Source organism: Protopterus annectens, chromosome 10.part0 (genome assembly GCF_019279795.1).
Source record: "Protopterus annectens isolate FY-2018-M chromosome 10.part0, PAN1.0, whole genome shotgun sequence".
Taxonomy (NCBI): domain Eukaryota; kingdom Metazoa; phylum Chordata; order Ceratodontiformes; family Protopteridae; genus Protopterus; species Protopterus annectens.
This window is the reverse complement of record NC_056744.1, coordinates 372541355-372557466: the sequence shown is the minus strand read 5'-3', so window position 1 is coordinate 372557466 and position 16112 is coordinate 372541355. Positions and strand designations below refer to the sequence as shown.

The following is a 16112-nucleotide window of genomic DNA, read 5'->3' as shown; positions in this document are numbered from 1 at the left end:
AGGTTCGGCGACCTAGTAAACATTAAGCAGGCTGTGATCTCAGATTAAAGAGCTTAAAAAGAATGTTATTTGACAGGCAGGAGGAAAGGTTCTACCTTTCCATCAAAGGTCAAATAATGGACATCTGGTAAGGTGCTCTAAACACATTCTCTCTGGTTGATCCCACACAAAGTCTTAACATGAAACTGCACTCATTGTAAGCATTCCTCGTCCTGGAAAATGCTGACATTTGTGCAGTCACTGAAACCTGGTTCAAAGCTGCGGAGAGCACCCCAGCCTTACCAGGTTACTTGTCCTACCATACTTTCAGATACCAAACAGATGGCTACAAAGCCAAAGGAGGTGGAGTTTCAATATTTGTCAAAGACATACACACCTCCATGCTGATCAAACAATATGAGGCACAGGAGACACTCCAGGTGCAGTTAATTATTGACAAAACACCTATTCAAATCATAGCTAGCTATAGACCCCCAACCATGACTCAGGACGCCCAATCCACTTATCTGGACTTACTTGAATCCACCAAGATTCAACCCTCTACCCTGATTCTGTGGGTCTATATTACATTGACGAACACTTAAATGTTCGAATCTCTAAAGGTCGACCTTTAGAGATCGAACATTTAAGTGTTCGAAATGTAATAAAAGAAAAAAAAAAAGGTAAACTGAAAGGGTTTTAGAAGGGGGGCAAGTACCCCTGCAGCCCCCACGTGGGTTGCCCCCCTGCTTATACCATTTATTTTTTTTTGTTTTAGTTTTATTTATTTATTTTTTTATTTTTAAAGATATTCGAATACTTAACTGTTCGATCTCTAAAGGTCGACCTTTAGAGATTCGAACATTTAAGCGTTTATCTAATATAGACCCGATCCTGGGCGACTAACTACCCAACCATAGAGTGGAATACTTATTCTAGCTCAAACATGAACACCCAGAGATTCCTCGACTTAGTCATTGCCAATGCATTGGATCAGCTGGTCGACACCCCCACAAGAAGTGAAAATATCCTGGACCTGGTATTAACCAATATCAGTAACCACTGTAGCACCCCTACAGTGTCATCCTACTTGGTAAGATCTGATCATAAAGCAATCACTTTCGAAGTCACCATACCCCCTTTTCCAAAGCTGACTACAGCCTCCTGAAAGCAGATATAAGCAGCTTCACAGCCACCAACCCTTCAGTTGGAATGGTACTTTTCCATTAATTGGGCAGCAGTGCTCGGCCAACAGAAATATTGCTATGAGGGATTACGGAGATAAACCCATCATCTGTAAAGAATATGTTTTCTTGAGTGGTTAACTTGTGTGGTTTTGAGTAGCATTATTTACTTTTTATATTGTATCTGGCAGATACTGACAGCTGAAAGGGTACGTTTCCATTAACGGGGCAGCAGGGCAAATGTGCGGTTGATGTGAACTCAGTGCTGGTTATCTATTCCTGCTTTTAACTTTGTGATCATCCTCACGGTACTCTTCTTGTAGTGACATCTCAGTCCTGCTTATTCAAGTGTTGTGCCCTGCTTTTAATTTTGCCTTTGTTGTCCGACTACTACTGATTTCTGATCGGAATTCACTGCTTGATCTCAAGTCCTTCACAATGTTTTTTTCTCGTTTTACTTTTGTCTTCCTTGTGACAGTGTTACTGATTTTGGCAGATGTCATTAGTGCATGTTGGACTGTAGTGCTATGCATGTAATTTTTGTCTGTCAGAGTACTACTGATTTATCATCAAAACTCACTGCTGCTTATTCTGTATGTAGTTTTGTGGTTTGCATTTTGCCTTTCGTCTCGGACTGTTAAGTAATTTTGCCCACAGTCAGTGCCACTCAAAGACAGTGTTAGAAAGCTTCCCTGCTATGTCCATTGTGAAAAAAGGGTGTGTTCCTCTTTCCAGGGACCTGCTGATTTCTAAGGATTGCTGTGTCAACAATTGTAATGTTCAGATGTATTTCTGTCAGACTAAACACACATACAATGGGGACAAAGCCATTCTAAAAATAGGAGCTTCTGTTAAAACACCGAAGTGAGATTTCTGAGAAAGGAATTTGAGAAATACGATCATCAGTTAAAAATTTGAACATGTACTTAGCCTAACATTTCAGGTTGTTGTCAGGGTTTACCTCACAGCAACATTTCTGTTGGCCGAGCACTGCTGCCCCGTTAAAGGAAAAGTACCGTTGGAACTAGCACTAATGTCCAAGCCTACACCAAAAAACTATATAAGCACCTATACAGCTGCATGGACTCCACAATACCTGACAGGACCAAATAATCTTCTGGTGGACAGCAGCAATAAACAGATTCTGTAATAAAAGGAAAAAATTGCTGTCCAGGACCAAGAAGGAGCAGGTGCCAAGTTAGAAGCAATCTCTCCTTTGTCTGAACAAGCAAATAAGGTCACTGGTGAAATCCTCCAAGGCGAACTTAGAGTCCAAATTGGCCACAATCACGAGGCCTTCTTCGCATACATCTGCAATCTCAATGGTAACTCCCAAATCTGCTCTGAACTGGTGGTCAAGAATACCACATACACAAATACCATAGATATATAGCCAACCTGGCAGACACGTTCAGTGAAAACTTCACCCCCCCTGCCCCCCATCAGTAAACCAGGACATAACCAGCACATGCCCACCCCTCCCCTCATCACCAGGAAGCAGGTTATTAAAGCCCTCTCAAAGGCAAAAAAACAGCCTCCATGGGACTAGACAAAATCTCTGGATGTGTCCTACATGAACTCAGGAAAAGAGCTCTCGGCACTAGTAGGCACCCTATTCAGCCAAAGCCTGTGCACTGGCTTCATCCCAGCAGAATGGAGGACAGCCACCGTCATCTCTCTCCATCGACCCAGGCAATTACAGGCCCCATCAGCCTAACTAGCCTGATCTGCACGGCCATGGAAAGCATTATCATAAACCTTATAAACAAGGACATTGGCAATCTCCAAATGGTTAATCCCACACAGTTTAGTTTTGTCAAAGGGAGATCATGCCTGTTAAACCTGGTCACCTTCTTCAAACAAGTCACCAAAGCCATGGATAAGGGCAAGGCAGTGCACACCGCCTACCTTGACCTAGCCAAAGCCTTTGATACTATTCCCCACTCAGGCATAATAGATAAATTCTCCCAGCTAGACATCAACCCATATGTTACCAGATGGGTATCTAACTGGCTCACTGATAGAACTCAGTCAAAATAGGGGAAGCCACCTCTAGCAGACCCGTAACAAGTGGTGTACCCCAAGGATTGGTCTTGGGGCCTCTACTGTTTGTGATGTACTTTTCTGAGGAGCAAGGCAAAGCCAGTGGTCTGTGGCTGACCAAGTCTGCAGATGACTGCAAGGTAAGCACTGCCAAATTCCCCTAGTAATGTGAACATCCTCCAAGAGGGCCTTAAGCAAACTAATGACTGGTGTCAGAAGCATGGGCTCAAACTGAATGCGAAGAAATGCATCATTATCCCCTTTGGAAAAAATTGTCCCCACTAATTATCAAATTAATAACAATGTACTAAGCACACAATCAGCTGTGAGGGACTTGGGCACCCAGGTTGATAGCAACCTGATTTTTTGACTACCATGTTGCCTCCGTTGTACTTTCTACATGGCCCACCTTACAAGTAAAGGTATTTCATCTAGGAACAAGGAAGGTCATAACATCTCTGTACTCCTCCCTTATCAGATCTATTGTCAAGCACAATGCCCCGTTCGACGTGTACCTTGCCAAGCACATGTAGCAGTTGGAGAGACCACAGAAGTTCCTGACCAGGAAAATACAGGGTCTCAAACACCTATCCTATATAAGTAGGCTAAAAGCCCTGTCCCTCTACTCAGTCTTGCTCAGACTTCTCAGAGGTGACCTGTGTCTGGCATACAAAGCAGTCTCAGACTCGGCCTTAATGGAGCTATCGCATATCCATAAGTCAAACTCCACTTGCGCAACCCACATGCAAGGTCTCAACTTGATCTGTTACATTAACAGAACTTGTTGGTGGGATAGATTTGTGTCCCAACGACTCCCCCATCTGTGGAATAGACTTCCTCTCCATGTCAAGCAGAGTACCTCACTAGCCTTCTTTAAGAGGAACCTGGACGAATGGATGGGAAACGGAAAATATACTGATGGGATCCCACCAGTGTCTCTGTTGGACAGGGAAAACAGGTACTGACTTTGCAGAAACATGGATGAAAATCTTGGTTAGGCTTATAAACGCCTCCAGGCCAATAGCCTAGTATCGTTCTATGAACCTAAAGGTTGTATTAACCAGGCTTCAAATTGTTGACTACTTCACAGAACTGAACAGATAACCTGTTTGGCATATATGATGAAAAAAAAGCAGCATCTATGATTGGGGGGGGGGGGGGGGGGCAAGAAACAAAAAATGGTGAAAACAAGCAATTACATTAAAGGCTGCCAAACTGCCAAGGGTGTCTGCTGACCTCAATTCCAATGGAGAGAAGGAGACCACCATCTCCTATGAGCTTGGGCTGTACTGCAATCAAATGATGTGGAAGTTATCATGAGAGATACTCCTGGCTACGGTGTGGGGGTGGGTATATCTTATTTTTTTTTTTTTTGCTTTTTTATCCACACTAATTGGTCCCTTGCTTTCTCTTGTTTGGGTCCCCTACTGTTATTTAGGCTCAGTATCCTCCTGAGGAGGGGCAAGAAAGAATGAAAGATTGTAAGGGCAGACACCACCTACATACCAAGGTACATGAAGCTAGCATCAGTCCAGCTAAAAAGGAACAGTACTCTGCTCTGAAAGTGGAGTCAGATGTGGGAGTCTACCTGTGTCAGAGATGCCTTAAATTAATGGCTGCAATGGTGACAACACTCCCACTGTTGTTATAAGCTGCTTACATAATGGTACTTCTTCAGCCAAATTATGGATGTAATTCCTCATTCAGCAGTGTTGCACTATGTTTATACTGTTTACATGTATATGCATGTGGTAGTATGGCATGGCATTTCAATGAATGCACCATTTGTCGCATCTTGTAAATGTAGTGATATTTGATTAAATGTGCCAATGGTTAAATTGCTTTTTGCTGAATGTAGATGTAGTGTGTGGTATTTCACACGTCCGGGTAAAATAAAGGTAGCGTTTCAATGCCAAAGCTTTTTAGATATAGAGAAAGTGCCAGCACTGTGTGGGATTGTGTGCACATGTGATTTGGGTTAGAGTGAGGGGTAAGGAAACAAATAGATTTAGTGTTACAGAACAGGTTTCCTTACACAGTAAGGTGCATGGCTGAGGTTAGGGCAGGGTTAGGGTTAGCACACATTAGTAAGGAGGAGTAGGGAAGCCCCCCACGCTCATTCTTATTAACGTGTGCTAACTCTGCCTCTAACTGCAACCCTCCAATTTTACCTTAGGAATTTATTTTCTTCATTAACACTACCACTATGCAAACAAAGTGTTTCTGAAATTAGCAGTAAGCTTTTTTTTTTTTTTTTTTGACCGACTGCAAATGTGAACTGTTTTCAAATTGCTGTCTATCTTCAAAGCGTTGGCACTGATCACCTGTGTTTTAATGCCAATGGACTTGGATAGTTCAACATACATACACTCAATTATACAGATGAAAAAGGCATTTAGCATATTTACTTTTTAGGGAAATGTATTTTCAATTAATTTCAGTGAACAGCCGTTCAATGAAATGTAAATTCAGTGAATAACAAGCACATACATTTATGTAATAAAAACAAACAGTGACAAACTGTACATAAAATAAATAAAACAAAAAAAGAATTATAGGCAAAAACTCAATCAGTTCTTAGTACTCTAACGTACATCTGGCTGGCATCAAATAAATATCAACTGGTCTGGTAAGTCCTTTCATGCAGTGCTTTGGAAAGCTAATTCCGTTCTTTTCCCTCATTCCTTATTCACACTGGACAGTTAGCCCTGTAGAAACAAGTCTTCATTACATTTATTCCATATCAGGGTTCACCATGGTTAAGAGGTTTTCAGCAGTAAAAAATTTCAACAACCTACAATAGAGCTATACATTGCCATTTAAGCCTGGCTTGACTGGGTTCATAGATTCACAGGCTATTGATCCAGTAGACGGTTTGTAGCCTACCCACATGATCTTGCACTGAATTTACCAAGACAGGGATTAATACTGGACTTTCAATAGAATGAATAACTTTAGATCTGCATTCAATGCCTTTCTATAAGGGGTTTATGGGACCAGACCTGACCACATATGTCCTGGCAAATGAACTCAAAGCCAAAGTGGCAGAAGAGAAAATTATTTTCCCAAATCTATTCAATACCTTACCATCTTTATCCCATGGAAAAAGGTTAGGATTCAACAAAAGCCTATTGCCACCTGACACGGATACAGAAATGGTTGCTGGATCAGACCAGAGGTGAGAAAACAAGAACTTGTTAGCCTTGGAAACTCTGCATTTTAAGAACTGTAGACTGGGAATCAGGATTACTGCAGGCAGCATTAAAGACATCTTCTAAAGCTGGAAAAATAGGAGGAATAGGAGTAAAGAATAGAGAACAGTTGTGTAAAATCTTGCCATAACCATAGATGTCATTCTCTTCTATACTGCAGTATTCTTCACATGTGGGAATGATTTCAGGTACCACTGCAATTTCCTCACGTGAAGTTTGGCCAAAGGTAGCATGGGAATGATGGATGCCATGAACCCCAGTAGCCTGGGAAACTACTGGGCTGTAAGAGAAAAAGAGGGAGAAGACTGTGGAAGTAGAAAACGTGAGACTGAACTTTGGGAGAAGGCAGAGATGCCATGCTTGGTGAAAATGAACAGATCATCAAGTGGCAGCCTCCAGTATGGTGTTGGTATCCAAACCTTTAAAGAATGCACCAGAGAAAGCCACAGATCTAGTGGAGTGAGCCTTAACAGGAACAGGAAGACTCTTACCATGAAACACAAAACAAAATTGCCTTAGAAATCCAAAAGGAAATCTGCTTGGAAACAGGCAAACCCAGAGCCCTGGGATGAAAAGAAACAAAAAGCTGATCAGATTTTCTGATAGCCTTAGTTTTATACAAATAAAACCAGACTTTTCTATGCAGATCCAAGGTGTGTAAGATGCTCTTACTGGAGGATTGTGGAGAAGGGAAGAAAGTGGACAACTGAATAGATTAAGAGACAACTCATTCACCACCTGCGGCATAAAGGAAGGTTTAGTACAGAAGCGGCCCTATCCTTATGAAAAACAAGAAAAGGTGAAGCAGTCAAAGCTTGAATCTCAGAACCTTCCTAGCAGAAGTTAAAGCTAGCAAAAGAATGGCTTTCCAGGTACAAAACTTTAAGGAAGATGAAACTGCAGGTTCAAAAAGGGCTACAGTTAGCTTCTCTAAGACATAATTCAATCCCACAGAGGTGGAACTGGTTTCTTGGGAAATTTAATGTGAAGGACGGCTTTAAAGAAAACTTTTACTTCCAATCTTAAAGCTAAAGGGGAGTCAAAGGCAGACAAACAGAAATGGCTGACAAGTGAACTTTCACTGAGGAATAAGCCAAACCACTCTTAAGTAACTCACATTAGTATGAAAGAAAGTACAGTTTTGTACCTACCATAAATGTAGATGTCCGATATGTATGCATCTGCAGTCATCACATATGGGTTGTCCTGCCTCAGGCAGCCCTTCGGTCGGCCGGATTCCAAAGTCTGGGTCTGGCCTCGGCTGATGTCGCACTTTCCCCGACGTCAGAGCGTCTGGGGTATAAAAGCATCAGCCGACGCCATCTTCCTCAGTTTTTCTTGCCCCAGATGCCAGGTGCCCTCTAGGAAGGCTAAATTTGGATAAATGCAATAAAATTCCAAACATTTGCAAAAATATATATATACATGCATATACAAACAAATACACCATAATAGATTCCCCCAGCTAGCTAAAAGAGGGGTAAGCACCCTAGGAATACCACAGAGGGGTAGCAGCTTCTAAAATGTCTTTGGTAGCCACCCCTCTTAGGAAGGCTGTGGTGGTGGCTGTGGCTCTCGTGGAATGAGGTCTAATGTTAGCTGGCACAGTCTTTCCATGAAAGGAGTAACAAAAACGAATGCAATTTCCCATCCATTTCGAAATTGTCTGTTTAGAAATTGCTTTTCCTTGTACCCCAGCAGCATATGCTACAAACAACTGGTCAGTCTTTCTGTAACTTTTAGTTCTGTCCAAGTAGTAGCGTAGTTGTCTGTGTATATCCAGGGTGTGCAGAAGTCTCTCCCCTTTATTTTGTGGCTGTGGGAAGAATGTAGGCAAGTGAATAGCTTGGTTCAAAGATACCCTGGATACCACCTTTGGCATGAATGTAGGACTGGTCCTCAAAGAAACTCTGTCCTGATGAAAAGATAAGGAATGGCTGCACCGCCATTAAAGCTTGTAGCTCAGATACTCTTCTTGCTGAGGTTATGGCCAGAAGAAAGGCAGTTTTCCAAGACAAAAACTGTACATCTGCCGATGCTGCTGGTTCAAAGGGAGGAAGTGTTAGTTTTTCCAACACGAAATTCAGGTCCCAAGTAGGTAGAGGTGGTTTCCTTGGAGGATTAATGATTTTGATTCCTCTTAGAAACTGTCTTAGTAGAGGGTGAGAGAAGACAGGTGGATTTAAATTGTATTCTGCTGAGATTGCTGAGGCATGTATCTTGATGGAAGAGTAAGACAGGCCACTGTGGGACAATTCTGCCAAATATTCCAGTATATATGTCATATTCATCACAGTCACATCTAGGCCCTTTGCTGTGTTCCAGGTGTGAAATCTTTTCCATTTTGCTGTATATGCCTTCCTTATGGAAGGTCGGCGAGCTTCCATAATAATATCCTTCACTCTCTGGGATAGGTTATCCTGAGGAGGAGTCAAGGTATTCTCCAGGCAGTTAGCTGCAAGGTTTTCAGGTTGGAGTGTAGAGTCCTGAAATTGTGCTGCGTCAGTAGGAGTGGCCATAGGGGGAGAGGCCATGGTTTCGTCTGTGACAAGCTCTTTAACAGTGGGTACCAGTGCTGTCTTGGCCAGTTTGGTGCTATCAGGATTACTCTGGGCTGCTCTGTCCTGATCTTCAGTAGGACCTTGGTCATTAGTGGAAGAGGTGGGAAAGCATACACTGTTAGAGCTTTCCAGCTGAAAGAGAGAGCGTCCACTTTCCATGCTTGTGGGTGGTATGTCCTTGAGCAGAATTTCTTCAGCTGATTTAGGGGGGGGAAGCGAACAGATCTATTTCCGGCCTTCCCCATGATTGTGTGATTTGTAAGAAGATGTCTGGGTGCAGCATCCATTCGTGTGCATCCATGGTAGTTCTGCTTAAGCTGTCTGCCAGTGTATTGTCTTTCCCTGGCACGAATTGGGACTGTAGCTGTATGTTGAGTTTCAATGCAAGTTCCCATAGATTCATTGTCAGTCTGCAAAGAGGGTAGGAATGGGTGCCTCCTTGCTTGTTTATGTACCACATAACTGTGGTGTTGTCTGTCCTTATGAGCAGGTGGCCTTGCTGAAGGAAAGGTTTGAAGGCCTCGATTGCGTGTATCACTGCCAGCATTTCCTTTTGGTTTATGTGCATGTGCAGCTGTCTTTGTGACCATAGCCCTTGGATACATCTGTCCTCCATGTGCGCTCCCCAACCTTGGTGTGAAGCGTCCGTGGTGATGGTTTGGTTGGCTCTTGGCTTGCTGAAGGGCAGCCCGCTGTTCGACTGGCAGGCTTGAGCCCACCACAGGAATTCCTTTTGAAGGCAAGGAATGAGTGGGATCAGAGCTTCTAAGCTGTGACTGTGCTGAGTCCATAAACTTCTTAGGTACCATTGTAATTTCCTCATATGCAGCCTTGCTTGTGGAATCAGAAGAATGCAAGATGCCATGTAACCCAGGGCCTGCAGGATTTTCCTTGCAGTCATCTGAGTTTGTCTTGTGAGATTCTGAAAGTAAACTGGTAGATGTTTTTGTTTTTCTTCTGTGAGAAAAGCCATCTGGGTGGTTGTGTCTAGATCCGCACCCAGAAAAGTTATTCTTTGGGATGGAACCAGTCTTGATTTGTGGATGTTGACTGTATATCCCAAGGCCTGTAACAGGTGGATGGCATAGTCCAAGTCCTTTAACAAAGTTTGCTTGCTGTCCACTTGTATTAGGTAGTCGTCCAGATAAGGGTAGATTTGAATCCCCTGAAGTCTGCAGTGTGCAATTACTGATGCCAGGCATTTCATGAATACTCTGGGTGCAGTAGATAAGCCAAAGGGCAATGCTGAGAATTGATAATGCTCTGACCCTGCAAGAAATCTAAGGTGTCTTCTGCAGCTTTGTCGAATAGGGACATGCAGGTATGCCTCCTTGAGGTCTAGAGTCACCAGCCAAGACCTCTTGCCCAGCATGGGAAGGAGTTGCTGTAGAGTCAGCATTTTGAATTTTGGCACAATGAGGTACGTATTCAGTGCGGACAAGTCGAGAATAGGCCTCCATTGATTTTCTTTTCTTGGAACAAGGAATAATCTTGAGTAAAATCCCTGGCCTTGTTCTGAAAGAGGTACCTTTTCTATGGCTTTCATTTGCATTAAGTTGGTAATTTGCTTCAAAGCCTCTGCCCTCTGATTTGGTGGCAGGTTTGGCATGCCTTTTCTTTTTGGCAATGAGTGGAAATGGAACCTGTATCCTTTGTCTATTATTTGCAGTGTCCATGTGTCCCCTGTAATGCTGTGCCAATTTTTTGAGAATAAAGAAAGCTTTCCGCACAAAGGTGCTTCGAATTGAGCCCTGGTCGGCGGAGTCAAAATAAAGTCATTGAGTCTGTCCTGGTGTAGCAGTTGTAGTTCCTGCACTACCTCTCTGGTTGGGAGGCTGCCACTGACGGCCTCTGTAGGAGGCCTCTAGCTTGCCCTCTACCTCTGGCACGTCTGTCTGAGTCCGGAAAGGACCAATTCTTAGTAGGCCAATTTCTGCTGAATCGCGGTGGTTGGACTTGCAGAAAGTCTTTAGCTGTTTGCACAGATTTTGCCTTTTCTTCAAATTTCTTTAAAACCTCTTGAGCCGTGGAACCAAATAATTTTTGCTTTTCCATAGGAGCATCCAAAAGCTTAGCTTTAACATGGTCTGGCAGAGATTGTTCCTTCAGCATGCCTGCCTACGTATAACTGCACCTGTCACAGCTGATCTACATGAAGCTTCCAATGCATCATAACCACACTGCAAGAAATGGTTACTAACCTGCTGGGAGTTATGCACCAGATCCTGAAGGGATTTACGATCAAGGGGTTCAGCAGAGGACAGTTTCTTATGCAATTCATCTAGTAAATACTCTTGGTACTGTATCATATGGAATTGACAGTTTAATGCCCTCATGGAAAGAGTTGCAGAACTATACACTTTCTTACCCCATGCTCTGGACTCCCTTTCAGAGGGTAGAGGATTTTTAGCAGTGGCAGCTGCAACCCCTTTAGGGCCCTGGGAAATAGTTTCTGGATCAGCAGAGTGGGTCTTGTACAGGTGAAAATGTGAGTCCGGAACCCTGTAGTACCTATCAGGTTTGGCAGGAGCCGGAGGGAGAGAGTCAGGGGCAGTACAAGCATCTGAATAGACATCATCAATGACATTCAAAACAGGAGGTATAGCTAAGAACCTATGCTGAGGTAAATGTAAAAAGGTCCTTAATCTCTTTCTGGAATCAGAGAATTCCTGACCCTGCCATTGAAAATGTTCTCTCAGTGTGTAATGTTTCTCCAAATGAAAACTCTTCAGGAGGGGAGGCCGAGGGAATAGATTCTTCAGCATCAGAATCCTTGTAGGCCAAATAAGCCTCCTCCTGGTGGTCTGACAGAGCAGAGCCATCCGTGGACTCATCTGAGGACTGTGGATCAGAGGGCTCAACCCTGGGCCTTTTGTCTGGAGGTGGTTGAGAGCCCCTGTCCGGATGAGGTTGGGAGCCTCTAATTAATGAAATCAGATCCTCTGCTAGGGTAAGAATCTGAGAGCTAGAAGAAGGTCTCTGAGAGGAAACTTTGGGAGGCAAAGCCTTAGAAAGTTTAGCAGCCTTAGCCCTAGAGAAAGCCTTAATGGACATGGAAGCAGGGGGTCTGGCTGCACCACGTGCAGGAGTAGACTTATCTAAAGTAATGGTGTCGGAAGGTTCCTGGACACCGGTTTCAGTAGCTAATTCAATGACTGACTCGGCCGGGGCCTCCAGGGCCGAGGTAGTCGGTTGTGTGGTTTCAGTAGTAGGAAGTACCAAGGACTCTGTTTCAGCCGAGACCGAGACACTCGCAGTAGGCCTGACCGAGGTTTCAGCCGAAACCGCGGCCCACGTGTGTCGGTCCTTGTCCTTCCGTTTTTTGACTAAATGCGAAGTCGGAGTCTCCGACGGCATTTTATAAGCAAAACTAGCCCCAAAAAACTCCTCTGCAAACTCCGACCGACGTCTAAGAGTTCGTCGGTTGAAGGAAGCACAGGCTGAACAGGCCGAGACGTCGTGGTCTGGGCCTAGGCAGGGGAGGCAGTAAGAGTGGAAATCCTTATGAGGTATTTGTTTCCCACAGGTTAAACAATTATTAACTATCTGACATCGGCTGTGGCAAGAAAGAGTCCCCAACGGGGTACTTAGCTTTTTCGAAGTCTTCGGTAGCTGAATCACAGGAGCTGACCGACCGGCTCTTGCGAACTGCTTCTGCTTCGGGCACCACGCGGCAAGAAAGACTGAGGAAGATGGCGTCAGCTGATGCTTTTATACCCCAGACGCTCTGACGTCGGGGAAAGTGCGACATCAGCCGAGGCCAGACCCAGACTTTGGAATCCGGCCGACCGAAGGGCTGCCTGAGGCAGGACAACCCATATGTGATGACTGCAGATGCATCCTTGAAGGACATCTGGGAAATCCACTGAAAGTGGATCCAAATTACATGAAAGACAGTAGAAAATCTCTTCCATTTACATAAGATATTCTAGTATTGGGTTTTCTGGCCTCCTGCCGTACCCCAAAGTACATCCTCCGAAAAAAGGTGTTTGAAAAGAATCAAAAAAGTTTACCATCCACAAAGTCAGTTGTAAAGCTGACAGACATGAATGAAGCAGAGATCCCCTATCCTGTGTGAGAAGGTACACTCCCCTGTGAGGTAACTTGTGATGACTGCCCTTGGCTAAATGCAGAAGAGGGAACCAATGCCGTCTTGGCCAGAAGGGAGTCATCAGCAAGGTTTTTGGTTTGTCCTGCTGAATTTTGAGCAGAACATTTTGAATGAGAGGAAAGAGGGGAATGCATAAAGAAACATCCCCTTCCATGAGAAAGACAGATCGTCCACCTTCCAAGTCAGAGGATCTGGGACTCTGTCACAAAAAAGAGGAAGTTGTCTGTTCAGAGGGGAGGCAAAAAGATTCACTAGAGGAGTGCCCCATCAACGGACCAAGTCCAGAAACAAATCCCTGTTTAGCATCCATTCATGGGATTGAGTCATGGATCTGCTTAGTGCATCTTCCACAAGATTTTGGGTGGATGGAATGTAAACCACTTGAAGTCACCTTGTACTGAACTGCCAAGTCCCATGCCATCAGAGCCAACCTGCAAAGATATGACTTTGCCACACCCACTCCCCGTTCAAATACCAAAAGACTGTGGTGTTGTCCTTAAACACTTTCAGAGGTCCTGGATGAAACAGGATGGAAAGCCTGTAGCGCTAGAATGAGAGCCCTCATTTCCTTGATATTGATATGCTCCTTCATTTGTGAAGAAGACCAGATACCCATGCACTTTCTTTGATGCAAAGGTTGCCCCCCAACCTGTGTCTGAGAGATCTGTGAACAACCTTCGACTTGAATGAGGCTGATGTAGGAGGAGGCCTGGATTTAGAGAAAATTGCTGAATCCACCGAAGAAGCTCCAATTCAGCCATGGGAGAGGAGGAAGTACAAACTCCAGAGGGTGAGCATGCTACATCCAAACAAATTTTAGGTACCACTGAAATTTCCGCATGTGGAGTTTTGCCAGAGACACCATAGGTACTGTGGATGCCATAAACCCCAGTAGTCTCAAACTCCCTGGCAGTAATAGAGGGAAGAGAGAGTAGACTGTCGAAGGAAGTGAGAAGAATTTTTTCTGCTGGAAGAAAAGCCATCATGACATCTGTTCTTAGCCTGCATTTTAGGAAATTGTGACCCTGAGACAGGGTAAGAAATTATTTTTTGAAATTTAGTGTGAACCCCAACCTTTGCAGAAGAGAGATGGCAAACTGCAGATTCTGAATGAACTGTTCTGAGAGAGGAGCCAGAAAAAGATCACCCAGTTATGGATATACCTGAATTCGTCTGATCCTGCAAAATGGAATCACAGGGGCCAAGTACTTTGCGAATACTGTTCGGGCAGAGGAAAGACCAAAGGGCAAGGCAAAGAACTGAAAGTGCAAAGAAGCGACAGAGAAAAGTACAGTTTTGTACCTACCATAAATGTAGATGTTCGAAGATCCACATTGCTGCAGTCATAACTTATGGGTAGTCCGCTGTCCTCGGTCGGCCCGAATACCAAAGTATTAGGCTGACGTCGGCCATGGGCGCTCAGATCTGACGTCAGAGCGTCAAGGTATTAAAGCGCATGACCGACGTCATTTCCTCAGTCTTTTCTTGCCCCAGATGTCAGAAGGCCCTAAAAATAAAGGCCACAGCCAAAAATAGAATAACTCCCTAAAACCATGTACATAAAACAGCTACAACCCAAATCATACCACCACTCCAAACTACAGAGGGGAAGGAGGGAGGGTAAATTGGACTGCAGCAATGTGGATCTTCGAACATCTACATTTATGGTAGGTACAAAACTGTACTATGTTCTTCATCTCACATTGCTGCAGTCATAACTTATGGGTAGAATCCCAAAGCAGAGGTAAAGGGAGGCTGGCAAAATCATAAAGCATTGGGGGCTGCCAAAATGCCCTGTAAGATTGCAGTGGCAAATCCAGCCCTAGATTTGGAATAGAGGAAGATGGTAATGTTTAGAAAAAGTGTGCACTGAACTCCAAGTAGCTGCTTCCAAAATATCTTTAGTAGCTACCCCCCTTAAAAACGCAGTAGAAGTGGCAGTAGCCCTAGTGGAGTGAGGCCTGATTCCAGCTGGAATCGCCTTACCATGATGAGAATAACAAAAAGCAATACAAAGGCCAATCCACTTAGAAATAGTTTGTTTTGAAACAGGTTTCCCCTGAGAACTCAAAGCAAAAGAAACAAACAACTGCTGTGACTGTCTGAACCCTTTAGTCTTGCTCAAATAATAACGCAACTGCCTGTGAATATCCAAAGTGTGCAAAATTTTCTCCCCTTTATTTTGGGGATCTGCATAAAAGGTAGGCAAATGAATAGATTGGTTCAAGGCCACATTTGAAACCACTTTAGGCATAAAAGTAGGGTTAGTACGCAGAGATACCCTGTCCTTATGAAAAATTAGGAAGGGTTCAACTGCCATTAGAGCCTGTAATTCAGAAACCCTTCTAGCAGACGTAATGGCCAACAAAAAAGCAGTCTTCCAAGACAAAAACTTTAACTCAGCCGTAGCTGCAGGTTCAAAAGGAGGTAAAGTAAGTTTTTCCAACACAAAATTGAGATCCCAAGCAGAAGTAGGAGCTCTACGCGGGGGTCTTATGTTCTTTGCCCCTCTAAGGAATTGCTTAAACAAAGGATGAGAGAATAATGGTAGGTCACAGTCATAGTGAGCAGAAATGGCTGCAGCATGAACTTTTATGGAGGAGAAAGACAAACCTTTGTCGAATAATTCTGTAAGATATTGAAGAGAAACACTCAAATCAGGCCTGGAAACACCAAAGCTCTTTTCTTTGCTCCAAATAAAAAATCTTCTCCATTTATCAGCATAAACTTTCCTTGTACTAGGCCTCCTGGCCTCCAAAATAACATTCAAAACTTGTTGAGGAAGCTGCGATCCTCCAGGTTCTAGAACAGAATATGCCAGGCTGTGAGATGCAGGGACTGAATCCTGACATTGAGGAAATGATTGCCCTCCTGAGTCAAAAGGTGTGGAATCAAAGGCAAAGGGTAAGGAGGTTCCCGTAGTAAACTCCTCAGCAGAGGGTACCAGTGCTGTCGAGGCCAGTCTGGAGCTATTAGAATCATGGAGGGCTTGTCTTGTCTGACCTTCAAGAGAACCTTTGGA

At 43.9% G+C, this 16112-nt stretch overlaps 1 protein-coding gene across 3 annotated transcripts in view; it reads right to left on the bottom strand.

The window, feature by feature from the left end:
• The window catches only part of SMG7 (SMG7 nonsense mediated mRNA decay factor), a 988399-nt gene that overhangs the window by 507429 nt on the left and 464858 nt on the right, over positions 1–16112 (bottom strand). The window lies entirely within an intron of this gene.